This window comes from Coregonus clupeaformis, chromosome 15 (genome assembly GCF_020615455.1).
Source record: "Coregonus clupeaformis isolate EN_2021a chromosome 15, ASM2061545v1, whole genome shotgun sequence".
NCBI classification, from domain to species: Eukaryota; Metazoa; Chordata; class Actinopteri; order Salmoniformes; family Salmonidae; genus Coregonus; species Coregonus clupeaformis.
Window position 1 is genome coordinate 19,642,214 of NC_059206.1, and position 14,705 is coordinate 19,656,918.

The following is a 14,705-nucleotide window of genomic DNA, read 5'->3' on the forward strand; positions in this document are numbered from 1 at the left end:
TTCATGTCTTATGATTCACTTAGGTAAATGAATGCGTTTTCTAACAAGTTGAATAGATTTAGTTGATTTCCTACTAAGTTCAATACATTTTTTTATATTGTTGAATTTCGGTTTAATGTCTGGACTCCGTGATTCAGTCCGCAACGCCTATTTTATAGGGCCCTAGTCCATGAATCTGTCATAAGTCAACATAGGATATGCACTCTCTTTCCACCCACAAGACTCAAATATGTTGGCTGGAAATGTAAGCAAGGTTTGAGCTTCTTCAGTCTGTGTCACAAAGTGGATACTTGTTTGTCTCCCTTTCAGAGTATGTGACACATTTACTTTATATAGTGTACCAAGAGTTGTTCGTAAGCTTACGGCCATACCAGCCTGAATACGACTGATCTCGTCCGATCTTGGAAGCTAAGCAGGTCAGGCCTGGTTAGTACTTGGATGGGAGACTGCCTGGCAATACCAGGTGCTGTAAGCTTTTCGTTCCACTAGAGCATACTCTTGTGTCATGGAGCAACTGTCTTTTATTTATCACCCTAATAATATCATGTATTTTTATTGGACTAAATGCAGTTTGTATGTGCTGCCCTGCCCTGCCCTCATCAAATTAAATAATAGACAGTGCGTTTCCCTCAAAATATATGCGTCATGGAGCAACTGCCTTTTATTTATCACCCTAATAATATCATGTATTTTTATTGGACTAAATGCAGTTTGTATGTGCTGCCCTGCCCTGCCCTGCCCTGCCCTGCCCTGATCAAATTAAATAATAGACAGTGTTTTTCTCTCAAAATATATGTGTCATGGAGCAACTAACTTTTATTTATCACCTTAATAATATCATGTATTTTTATTGGACTAAATGCAGTTTGTATGTATCACCCTAATAAAATCATGTATTTTTATTGGACTAAATGCAGTTTGTATGTGCTGCCCTGCCCTGCCCTGCCCTGATCAAATTAAATAATAGACAGTGTTTTTCTCTCAAAATATATGTGTCATAGAGCAACTGCCTTTTATTTATCACCCTAATAATATCATGTATTTTTATTGGACTAAATGCAGTTTGTATGTGCTGCCCTGCCCTGCCCTGATCAATTTAAATAATAGACAGTGCGTTTCCCTTAAAAATATATGTGTCATGGAGCAACTGCCTTTTATTTATCACCCTAATAATATCATGTATTTTTATGGGACTAAATGCAGTTTGTATGTGCTGCCCTGCCCTGCCCTGCCCTGCCCTGATCAAATTAAATAATAGTCAGTGTTTTTCTCTCAAAATATATGTGTCATGGAGCAACTGCCTTTTATTTATCACCCTAATAATATCATGTATTTTTATTGGACTAAATGCAGTTTGTATGAGCTGCCCTGCCCTGCCCTGCATTGATCAAATTAAATAATAGACAGTGTTTTTCTCTCAAAATATATGTGTCATAGAGCAACTTTCTTTTATTTATCACCCTAATAATATCATGTATTTTTATTGGACTAAATGCAGTTTGTATGTGCTGCCCTGCCCTGCCCTGATCAATTTAAATAATAGACAGTGCGTTTCCCTCAAAATATATGTGTCATGGAGCAACTGCCTTTTATTTTTCACCCTAATAATATCATTTATTTTTATTGGACTAAATGCAGTTTGTATGTGCTGCCCTGCCCTGCCCTGATCAATTTAAATAATAGACAGTTCGTTTCCCTCAAAATATATGTGTCATGGAGCAACTGCCTTTTATTTATCACCCTAATAATATCATGTATTTTTATTGGACTAAATGCAGTTTGTATGTGCTGCCCTGCCCTGCCCTGCCCTGATCAAATTAAATAATAGACAGTGTTTTTCTCTCAAAATATATGTGTCATAGAGCAACTGCCTTTTTTTTATCACCCTAATAATATCATGTATTTTTATTGGACTAAATGCAGTTTGTATGTGCTGCCCTGCCCTGCCCTGATCAATTTAAATAATAGACAGTGCGTTTCCCTCAAAATATATGTGTCATGGAGCAACTGCCTTTTATTTATCACCCTAATAATATCATGTATTTTTATTGGACTAAATAAAGTGTGTATGTGCTGCCCTGCCCTGCCCTGATCAAATTAAATAAGAGACAGTCTGTTTCCCACAAAATATAGGCAGTACATTCAGCCTTTGTTTTTAGTCTGTTCATTAAGTTGCATGGAAATACGAATCACTGATACATTTTGTTAATGTCTTATGATTCACTTAGGTAAATGAATGTGTTTTCTAACAAGTTGAATAGATTTAGTTGATTTCCTACTAAGTTCAATAAAAAAAATTATATTGTTGAATTTCGGTTTAATGTCTGGACTCCTTGATTCAGTCCGCAATGCCTATTTTATAGGGCCCTAGTCCATGAATTTGTCATAAGTCAACATAGGATATGCACTCTTTTTCCACCCGCAAGACTCAAATATGTTGGCTGGAAATGTAAGCAAGGTTTGAGCTTCTTCAGTCTGTGTCACAAAGTGGATAATTGTTTGTCTCCCTTTCAGAGTATGTGACACATTTACTTTCTATAGTGTACCAAGAGTTATTCCTAAGCTTACGGCCATACCAGCCTGAATACGCCCATCCTGATTGGAGAAGTGACGACAGGTGCGAGTTTTGAGCTGTGAGTGAGTGTTTGCTGAAGAGTGTTTGCTCGAGAGCTATTTTTGTTAATTATTTGGATTTCGAAATATATTTTTTGTTTGTTCTTGCAGTTGAATAGTTTTAAGTTTGGTTAGTCTTCCCCCCTTGCAGTTTTGCTGCTTGGGGGAGAGTTTTTCTTTTCGGATTCTTTTTTTTGAAGCACTATGACGGACAACATGGAAATGACAAACGGAATGGACAAAGACAACGAAAGGGCGCAACGGAAGAAAAATGAAGATAAAGAAGGAATGAAATATGGCAAAGAATACACGGTGGCAATTGAGTTGGAAGGAGAAGACAAAGTGACGACAATGGGACTACTACGAGCAATTAAGGAGGTGTGTGGAGAGGTGGTGGGATGCCGAATGAAAGGAGAAAAGAAGTATGAAGTTACGATGAGAAACGGAAAAGGAAAAGAACGTTTAATGGATGGAATACGGATAAAGGACACCAGGATTTTGGCGAGAGATGTTAATGTGAAGGAATTGGTGGTGTCTTTTATGAATCTCCCAGTATATGTAGAAGATGGTGTGATACTGGGCAAGCTGAGTAGCTGGGGAGTGGCAGCCGTTTCGGAGATAAGGAGGAGAGTTTGGCCAGGAACGGAGGTGGTTGATGGGACACGTTTTTGCAAAGTCAAGTTCACAGAAAAAGTGACATCATTGCCTTACTCTACAAGAATTGAGACGTTGGAGGGAGCAGAATATTTTAGGGTCCTTCATGACAAACAGGTCAGAGTGTGTCGTTTGTGTATTCAACCCGGGCACATAGTTAAAGACTGCCCTGAATTTAAGTGTTTCAAATGTGGCAAGCAAGGACACTATGTGAGAGAATGTGTCGGAGAGAAGGAAAGGAATTTCTGTGGTGGATGCAGAAAGAGATTGGCGGAGTGCAACTGTGGAGAGGTTATGGCTGAAGAGGGGAGTCAAGCACTATTCGAGGAAGCAGTTGTATTGTCGCAAGAAGGAGAAGAAGATGGAGGAGAGGACGTGGTGGAGAGTGGAGAGACGGAGGAAGGAAGAAGGGAGAAGGACCAGAAGATGAATGAAATTGGGAGTAGTATGGACTCAGAAATAAGAAGAGGGAGTTTTCAGGAGGAGGGGGGAGTGGACTGGGGGGAAGCACGGGGGACTCACAGGTTTTGGGGGATAGCACAGTACTAACAAGTACCTCGGGGGTGAAGAAATGGAGAGGGGTTCGAGTTTGAGAACAATAACAGAAACGACAACGACGGCTATACATGAGACGGAGATGAACACGGGGAGCACAACGATGACAATACCAGAGACGGAGATGAACATGGGGAGCACAACGGATGAGGGTGACAAGAAGTTGAGTTGGCTGGATAACATGGGCTTGGAGGAGATATCGGACACGGATGATGGAGAAAAGATTGAAAGAACGAGGGAAGGATACAGGAAGAGGAAAGCGGGGGGAAGAGGGGGAGAGAAAGGGTGGAAGAGGAAAGAAACTGGATAACAGGTAGAGGATAATGAAATTATATTTTATTATTTTATTATTTATTAGAATGGTAAATATAATGTCAATAAATGCAAATGGTTTGAGAACAATGGGAAAATTTAATAGAATAGTACAAATGAAGAATTCAGATATTTTATGTATTCAAGAGACGCACTGGGATAATGCATGTGTTTTAGAAGTAAAAAAAATATGGAGGGATTTTATTTATGTTAACAATGGCAGGGGAAATTCAAGTGGGGTTGCAATTTTATTAAGGAAGGATGTAGTAGAAAATGTGAAGAAGATATATAATGATAATAATGGGAGGATTTTAATTTTGGATTTTGAATATATGAATAGGGTTTTTAGGATTATAAATATTTATGCGCCGAATAATGAGATAATTTATTTTTAGAATTAGGGAAATGGTGCAAGGGTAACTGTATTTTAGTAGGGGATTTTAATGTTAAAATGAATAGATTAGATATGAAAAGGGGAGCTATTTTTAGAAATGACGTATCTAGGGGGGTAATAAGGAAGATTATGTTTGAAAACAGTTTGATTGATATATGGAGGGATGAGAATCCGAACAAGAGAGGAATTTCTAGAAGGCAGGTGGTTTTAGGGGAGTTGAAACAGACGCGAATAGATCTGGTTTTAGTAAATGAGGGTTTAAGGAATTTTATGAAAGAAATTAAGTATGTTTTTACAGCTGTTAGTGATCATGCGGCGGTGGTATTTTCTTGTGGAGTAAGGACACATACTAAATCTGGTGGGCTGTGGTGTTTAAATAATAGCTTGCTAGAGGAGGACAATTATATTGAGATGATATCAGAATGTATTGGGAAGGCCAAAAGACAACAGTTAATGGAGGTGAATATGGGGTTGTGGTGGGAGGAGCTGAAAACCAAATGTAAGGAATTGACTATAAAATATGCTGTTAAGAGGAATTATTTTTTGAAAAGAAGGAGAGGGAACTACGTAAGAAGGTTAAACATGAACTTGAGTGTATAGAAAAGGATGAAGGTCATGGGGTGGAGGATTATTTACTGGCTAAGGATGCACTTGATGAATATGAGAAGAAGAAATGTAATGCGGCGATTGTAAGGAGTAGAGTGCAATATGCGATAGAGGGGGAAAGGTGTACTTCATTTTTCTTGAATTTAGAAAAAAGAAGACAAGAGAAGATTTATATTACGGAGTTAATTAATGATAAAGGGGAAAAGGTTAATGATTTGGTGGGGATTCTGGATACGGTCGAGAGATATTATGAATGCTTATTTAAAAAAGAAGAGGTTAATGATTCCTGTATGGATAAGGTGCTTGAACACGTGGATACTAAGTTAACAGAAGGGGAAAAACATGTGTGATGAAGATATGAGTCTAACTGACATTAAGGAGGCCATATTAGATGCTAATTGCAATAGGAGTCCGGGGTCTGATGGCCTAACTGCGGAATTTTATAAATCTTTTGCAGATTTGTTGGCTCCAATTTTAAGAAAACTGTATGAATATATTGAAAAGACTCAAGTGGTGCCAGATTCCTGGCCACAGGAGTTTTAACCATACTGTATAAAAATAAAGGGAGTCGTGTAAATTTGGATAATTATCGACCGTTGACACTTTTAAATTGTGATTATAAGATCTTAGCCAAGGTCTTAGCTAATAGAGTTAAAAAAGTTATGGGAGGAGTAATAGCAGAGACACAAGGATATAGTGTACCAGGGAGGGATATTTCTGACACAGTGGGAACAATAAGGGATGTGATAAAGCATATGGGGGAGGAAGGGGGTTTGTGATGAGTTTGGATCTAAATAAGGCTTTTGATAGAGTTGATCATTCCTTTTTACTGCGTACACTTGGGAAATTTGGGTTTGGTGAAAGAATGATAGGTTGGATTAGATTACTGAATGGATATGCAAGGAGCAGAGTAAAATGTAATGGGATTTTAACAGATTCTTTTCCTCTGGAGAGATCTGTTAGGCAGGGATGTCCGTTATCAGCTGCTCTTTATAGTTTATCGGTGGAGCCGCTTGCAGCAATGATTAAAGCAAACAAATTAATTCGAGGTATACGGATACCGGATGGGGGGAGAGTGTTATACAGCAATATGCGGATGATACTACATGTACTGTGATGCCGCCAGTTTAAGGGGGCCACTGGTTACGAAGGGGATGGAAAGTGTGGAGGCACGGCGAGAGGTACTGGGGGGTGTTTCCAGTCCGGTCCGGCCGTTCCTGATCCCCGTGTAGGGCCAGGGGTGTGTGTCCCCAGTGCGGTTCTGTCTGTCCCTGCTCAACGCACCAAGCCTACGGGGTGCGTCGCCAGCCCAGCTCGGCCTGTTCCTGCGCCCCGCACCAAGTCTGTGGTGCGTTTTGCCAGCCCAGCCCGGCCTGTCCCTGCTCCACGCACCAAGGATACGGTGTGCGTCGACAGCCCAGCCCGGCCTGTCCCTGCTCCACGCACCAAGGATACGGTGTGCGTCGACAGCCCTGCCCGGCCTGTTCCTGCTCCACGCACCAAGGATACGGTGTGCGTCGACAGCCCTGCCCGGCCTGTTCCTGCTCCACGCACCAAGGATACGGTGTGCGTCGACAGCCCTGCCCGGCCTGTTCCGGGCACTCGCACCAGGGATACGGTGCGTCGCCAGAGCCCGACCGGCCTGTTCCGCCACTCGCACCAGGGATACGGTGCACGTCGCCAGCCCGGCCCGGCCTGTTCCCGGCCACTCGCACCAGGGATACGGTGCGCGTCGCCAGCCCGACCCGGCCTGTTCATGCCACTCGCACCAGGGATACGGTGCGCGTCGCCAGCCCGGCCCGGCCTGTTCCTGCCACTCGCACCAAGCCAGGGGGCGAGTGCGTCAGCCTGGTAAGGCCCATTCCTGTTCCACGCACCAAGCCAGGGGCGCGTGTCGTCAGTCGGCTCCGGCCAGCGGGGCTAGACAGGACCGGGGTACTTTGGGGGGTTGGAGAGGGGAGTGGGGATCAGGGCCGGAGCCGGAGCCGCCGCCGAGGAGGTGTGCCCACCCAGCCCTCCCCTTGTGTAGCCCTTGTTGAGGCGCGGTCGCGGTCCGCGCCTTTAGGGGGTACTGTAACGCCCTGGCTCGGGACTCTGAATATTGAGCCAGGGTTGTTCATTCTTTTGGGTGTATTTCTATGTGTTTGGTCAAGTGACTCCCAATCGGAGGTAACGAGAGTCAGCTGTCGGCTCGTTATCTCTGATTGGGAGCCATATTTAATCTGTTTGTTTTCCGTTGGGGGTTGTGGGTTTTGTTCATTTTTCAGTAGTTGTCACTGAGGACTTCACGGATCGTGTTTGTTTTGTCGTGTGTTTCAAAATTAAAATCATCATGTTCACTCCCAACGCTGCGCTTTGGTCATACTTCATAGGCGATCGTGACAAGATGTTGAAAGTGTGAAGAATGTAATGGAGTGTTTTGAGGTATATGGCAAGGCATCAGGGGCTAAACTTAATGTTGAAAAATCTGAAATAATGTATGTGGGGATAGATGAAAAAGTGGACTGTGGATTCCCTTTCAAAAAGGCTGAAGGTTATATAAAGACTTTAGGGGTGGTTTTGGGGGTGGATAAAGAAGGGACGAGAGATGAGACATGGACTGGGGTTTTGAATAAAATAAAACATACTCTATCCTATTGGAAGGCAAGAAAACTGTTCTTGAGGGGGAAGGTGGTGGTGATTAATTCTTTGGTGGCATCCAAATGTATCTATGTTCTAGGTTCGTTGGATATGCCACAATGGGTGTTAAAAGAATTCAATGGTTTGGTTACAGATTTCCTATGGGAGGGGAAGGGAACTAGGATTGCAAGGGCAACTCTTATCTCGGATTTAAAGGATGGGGGGTTGAAATTGGTGGAGTTGGATGTGAAGAGAAAAGCAATGAGAATAAAAACTGTGCAAAAATACTTATATGGGGAGGTAGATTATGGATGGAAAAGGTTTTTTAAACATTTTTTGTACAGAAGTGGGGGGTTGTGAAGAAAGTGGATTATTGATGTCATGGAAGAAGGATATGTTGGAGGGTTTGCCTGAGTTCTATAAAGAGGTGTTCTTGGCATGGGGGGAATTTCTTCCTAAGATTGAGTACACATGTACAAATAAGGACAACATATTTAATCAGCCTGTGTTTTTGAATCCGAAAATAGAGAGTGGTGGGAAGGTGCTGTACAACAAAATGTTCATGAAGGCTGGGTTAATATTGGTAAAAGATTTTCTTTACGAGGTTATACCGGGGTTTTTAAGGGGGCAGGCAATTCTGGATACTGTGTGGGAGTTTGATGATACAGTGGAGAGAAAATTAGTATTACAGATATACGAAAGGATTAAATTATGCATTCCGGGTGAGTGGATAAAAGTGATAAATGGGGAGGGGGAATATGAGGACTGGTATGTGCTGCCAAGTCTCTATGTGGGTAAAGGATCGGGGAAACAAGTATTATCAAAAGTAACACAGAAAAGATTGTACAAGTGTATGTTGAAGTCTGTGTGTGTGAGGCCTGCGGCTGAGAGGATGTGGAGAAAAATGTTTATTGATTTGGATGTTTCTTTGATGTGGGAGAATTTGGTTTTGTTTGGGAATAAACGAAATTGTGAGAACATGGATTTTATGGTACGGCATAATCGTATATACACAAATATTATTTTACATCAGATAAACCGCGATGTACGGCGGGAATGTGATGTGTGTATGATGAAGCCAGAGTCTTTGTTGCATTTATTTGTTGAATGTCCAAGTCTGACAGGTTTTTTCAAGGAAGTAAAACTTTTGTTGTGGAGGCACTGGAGAAAATAGTTTTTAGAAAGTTTTGCATGGGATAGGTTAATATTATTTGGAGTAATGGGGAAATGTTTGGGTGTGAATGTGTATCTGTTGAATATTGTTTTGAGTTTTGTGAGGTATGCAATTTACTGTAGAAGGAATATGAAACATTTTGAAGGGAAAAAGGTGAATGTCTGGGTAATCTTTAAAGCAGGTTTAAGAAAGCAGGTGGAATTAATGTATAATGCAAAACTAGAGAAATTTGAAAGTATGTTTATAAAGGGGAGTACTTTAGTGTCGAGGGAGGAGGGGGAGTTAGGGTTAACTTCTGAAATGGAGTATGTCTAATGTCTATATTAGATTATGTATTTTATGTTGATTAGTGAATAAGGATGGTGTAATTATGTTGTATTTGTTGTATTGTTTTGTTGATTTTGTTTTTTATAAAAAAAAGAAAAGAAAAAAGAAAAAAAATACGCCTGATCTTGTCCAATCTTGGAAGCTAAGCAGGGTCAGGCCTGGTTAGTACTTGGATGGGAGACCGCCTGGGAATACCAGGTGCTGTAAGTATTTTGTTCCACTAGAGCGTGTCATGGAGCTACTGTCTTTTATTTATTTCTATCCCCAAATGAGTTGAGATTTAAAGCTAAACATAGTACTATCTCAGCTGCAACCAAGGTGATCAGTGATCTTCAGGATGCACAGGACAAAAAACAGCACTGTCTCCCTTTATATTGATTTATTGCAAGCCTTCCACACTGTTGACCATGCCCTGCTGCTGCATAGGTTAAACAAATTGGTTTAGGTGTTGAAGCGTTTGATTGGTTCCAAAACTACCTGTCTGACAGAACGCAGTGTGTGGCAAAGGAGGGCATGAAGTCAGAGTATCGACAGCTGACAAAGGGGGTTCCTCAAGGGTACATTTTGGGGCCTGTCCTTTTTACACCGTCTATAAATTATATTGGTAATAATGTAAAATCTGCAAATCTCCATTGTATGCTTCTGACACAATAGTTTATTCCTGTGCCTCTAAAATGTAGGATGTTTTTCAGAACTTACAACAAGCATTTGACAACATTCAGAAACAACTTCACCAACACAGTTCATGTTTTTTTTTCCAATCTCAAGGCAGACAAATGGAGTCACTTGCTAATTTTAACTCTAAATGGTCAACAAATTGAAAGGGTGTCCTCTTATAAGTATCTTGGTATCTAGATAGATGAAAAGCTGAGTTTCAAACAGCACGTTGACATTTTATCAAAAAAGCTGACATTTAAGTTGGGGTTTTAATTCAGCAATAAATAGTGTTTATCTGTCAGTAAGGAAAGACCTTGTCCAAGGGATAAAACAAAAAAAATCTGTGCTTGAGTATGGTGACATTGTTTACTTGCAAGACTCAGCCAGCACCCTTAAGATACTGGACACTGTATATCACGGGGCGCTTAGATTTTTAACAAATGCAAGGCCACTCACTCAACACTGTGATCTATATACGACATGGTGAAGTGGCCCTCCCTTTCTACAAGAAGGCTGAAACATTTATACATCTTGGTGTACAATGCAGTGCTTGGACTATTGCCAACTTTTCTGTGCTCCTCACTTATACAGTATATCCTTGGTCTTGCAACAAGCTGCAACATACTTTAAAACTGGAGGAGAGGGTATCACTTGAGATTAAAGCTCTGACAGAGGAAAATGTTGTTGACCATTGTGATTGTTTTTAATGTATTGTATTATGTTCTTGTGTTGTATGTACACACTGACTACTTCCTGCTGACCTCTTGCCAGATCTCCCTCGAAAAAGAGGATCATAACATCAAGGGTCTTTTCCTGGTTAAATAAAGGTTAAGTAAAATATCTAAATTCCCCACTGTGATATGTAAATGTATATATTGGATGTGTGGTAAAAAGCAGCTATATCATATTCAGTGGAAATGCCTTTAGAGATGTTTTGTTGAATAGTGGAGAGCCTTGGTAGTGCTAAGAGCTGTATTAACCTTCCCTGTTCTGCTCTGCCATGCTCTAGAGTACAGCCATGATGGATGACCTTCTATTCCTTGTGTGTCACACTCACACACTCCCATTCATGCACACACTCACTTACATTCACACACAAACACACACACACACACACACACACACACACACACACAAAACCACCACGTTGGTTGTCCATTAAGAAATGAATGGCAGAAATATAGGTAAATAGGGGTGGAGACCCAGTGTTGATCTTTTTACTGTCTATGGTGAGGATGACCGGGAAATCGCTGATTAAAACCACATCAAAATGTGTTGATGTATGTCGATTTTGTGTATACACTCTTAGAAAAAAAGGTGATATCTAGAACCAAAAAGGTTTCTTCAGCAGTCCCCATACAGTGCCTTGCAAAATGATTAATCCCCCTTGGCGTTGTTCCTATTTTGTTGCATTACAACCTGTAATTGAAATTGTTTTTTTATTTGGAATTCATGTAATGGACATACACAAAATAGTCCAAATTGGTGAAGTGAAATGAAAAAAAATAACTTGTTTCAAAAAATTCAAAAGAATAAATAACGGAAATGTGGTGCGTGCATATGTATTCACACCCTTTGCTATGAAGCCCCTAAATTAGATCTGGTGCAACCATTTACCTTCAGAAGTCACATAATTAGTTAAATAAAGTCCACCTGTGTGCAATCTAAGTGTCACATGATCTCAGTATATATCACCTGTTCTGAAAGGCCCCAGAGTCTGCAACACCACTAAGCAAGGGGCACCACCAAGCAAGCAGCACCATGAAGACCAAGGAGCTCTCCAAACAGGTCAGGGACAAAGTTGTGGAGAAGTACAGATCAGGGTTGGGTTAGAAAAAAATATCAGAAACTTTGAACATCTCAAGGATCACCATTAAATCCATTTTTGAAAAATGGCACCACAACAAGCCTGCCAAGAGAGGGCCGCCCACCATAACTCACCAGGCAAGGAGGGCATTAATCAGAGAGGCAAGAAAGAGACCAAAGATAACCCTGAAGGAGCTGCAAAGCTCCACAGCGGAGATTGGAGTATCTGTCCATAGGACCACTTTAAGCCACTCCACAGAGATGGGCTTTACGGAAGAGTGGCCAGAAAAAAGCCATTGCTTTAAGAAAAATTTACAGTGGGGAAAAAAAGTATTTAGTCAGCCACCAATTGTGCAAGTTCTCCCACTTAAAAAGATGAGAGAGGCCTGTAATTTTCATCATAGGTACACGTCAACTATGACAGACAAATTGAGGAAAAAAAATCCAGAAAATCACATTGTAGGATTTTTAATGAATTTATTTGCAAATTATGGTGGAAAATAAGTATTTGGTCACCTACAAACAAGCAAGATTTCTGGCTCTCACAGACCTGTAACTTATTCTTTAAGAGGCTCTTGTGTCCTCCACTCGTTACCTGTATTAATGGCACCTGTTTGAACTTGTTATCAATATAAAAGACACCTGTCCACAACCTCAAACAGTCACACTCCAAACTCCACTATGGCCAAGACCAAAGAGCTGTCAAAGGACACCAGAAACAAAATTGTAGACCTGCACCAGGCTGGGAAGACTGAATCTGCAATAGGTAAGCAGCTTGGTTTGAAGAAATCAACTGTGGGAGCAATTATTAGGAAATAGAAGACATACAAGACCACTGATAATCTCCCTCGATCTGGGGCTCCACGCAAGATCTCACCCCGTGGGGTCAAAATGATCACAAGAACGGTGAGCAAAAATCCCAGAACCACACGGGGGGACCTAGTGAATGACCTGCAGAGAGCTGGGACCAAAGTAACAAAGCCTACCATCAGTAACACACTACGCCGCCAGGGACTCAAATCATGCAGTGCCAGACGTGTCCCCCTGTTTAAGCCAGTACATGTCCAGGCCCGTCTGAAGTTTGCTAGAGTGCATTTGGATGATCCAGAAGAGGATTGGGAGAATGTCATATGGTCAGATGAAACCAAAATAGAACTTTTTGGTTCAAACTAAACTCGTCGTGTTTGGAGGACAAAGAATGCTGAGTTGCATCCAAAGAACACCATACCTACTGTGAAGCATGGGGGTGGAAACATCATGCTTTGTGGCTGTTTTTCTGCAAAGGGACCTGGACGACTGATCCGTGTAAAGGAAAGAATGAATGGGGCCATATATCGTGAGATTTTGAGTGAAAACCTCCTTCCATCAGCAAGGGCATTGAAGATTAAACGTGGCTGGGTCTTTCAGCATGACAATGATCCCAAACACACCGCCCGGGCAACGAAGGAGTGGCTTCGTAAGAAGCATTTCAAGGTTCTGGAGTGGCCTAGCCAGTCTCCAGATCTCAACCCCATAGAAAATCTTTGGAGGGAGTTGAAAGTCCGTGTTGCCCAGCGTCAGCCCCAAAACATCACTGCTCTAGAGGAGATCTGCATGGAGGAATGGGACAAAACACCAGCAACAGTGTGTGAAAACCTTGTGAAGACTTACAGAAAACGTTTGACCTGTCTCATTGCCAACAAAGGGTATATAACAAAGTATTGAGAAACTTTTGTTATTGACCAAATACTTATTTTCCACCATAATTTGCAAATAAATTCATAAAAAATCCTACAATGTGATTTTCTGGAGAAAAAAATTCTCATTTTGTCTGTCATAGTTGACATGTACCTATGATGAAAATTACAGGCCTCTCTCATCTTTTTAAGTGGGAGAACTTGCACAATTGGTGGCTGACTAAATACTTTTTTCACCCACTGTATGCAAGCTCAAGTTTTCTGTTTGTCTTATTTCTTGTTTGTTTCACAATAAAAAATATTTTGCATCTTCAAAGTGGTAGGCATGTTGTGTAAATCAAATAATACAAACCCCCCCAAAATCCATTTTAATTCCAGGTTGTAATGCAACAAAATAGGAAAAATGCCAAGGGGGGTGAATACTTTCGCAAGCCACTGTAGGAGAACCCTTTGAAGAACCCCTTTTGGTTCCAGGTAGAATGTTCTACCTGGAACCAAAAAGGGTTATCCTATGGGGACAACCTCAGAAACCCTTTGGAACCCTTTTTTCTAAGAGTATAGAGCACACTTCTGGCAAAACAGAATTTCGTTTTTCCTCCAGGTTTTCTGCAATGTTGCAAACTAGCATACGGAACAAGTCTGCAAAATGTGTCCTTCCCGGTCTGAAAACAGTGACAAACATAACAGGATTGTAAGGTTCTGTATTCATTTTCTTAGTTCACCTTGTATTCGTTTTGACTCTACTAAGCCTTTTCCTAGCTTGTTTCTGAGAACCAGTTATAGCCTTCAGTCCTGGTTGATTCACCTGCCTGTTTGCTTACCTGTGTATGACCATTGCCGGCCTGTGACTATGATTCCTGCCATCTGCGAAGGCTAAATTAACATCTGCCGTGCTCTGTGTGTGAATCTACACCTTTTCCTCCCTGAGTATTCATTACACACGTAGCACCAATGGGCATGTGGGGGAGGGTTTTTGAAATGTAATATCCAATCAAATTATTTTCTCCAGACCTCCAAGGGAGGCGTGACAACGACGTGATTTTGGAGGTACGGCAATGCGAGACTAAGACCAGTGGAACCCAGTAATGGAAACTTGCCCAACCTTATCCCCTAATCTCCCACACGACATATTTTCTGCTGATCAATCTTAGTTTGAATGCCTATGAGGTAAAGTAATTCTGAATGTCATTGGCTATTGAATGTCATTGAGGGGTGGGGTGGAGGGCGGTAGTATTAGGTGTCAGATTCATTTGTCAAACTTTTTCTTTACGCAAATCCTTACTGTGTGGGGGCGGGGTAGGTTGGGGGGGGA

General features: G+C 41.4%; 1 pseudogene; it reads left to right on the forward strand.

Annotated features, from left to right (window-relative positions):
• The first annotated feature begins 357 nt into the window (after positions 1 to 357).
• On the forward strand, positions 358 to 475 carry LOC121583671 (annotated as a pseudogene).
• The last annotated feature ends 14,230 nt before the right edge of the window (positions 476 to 14,705 follow it).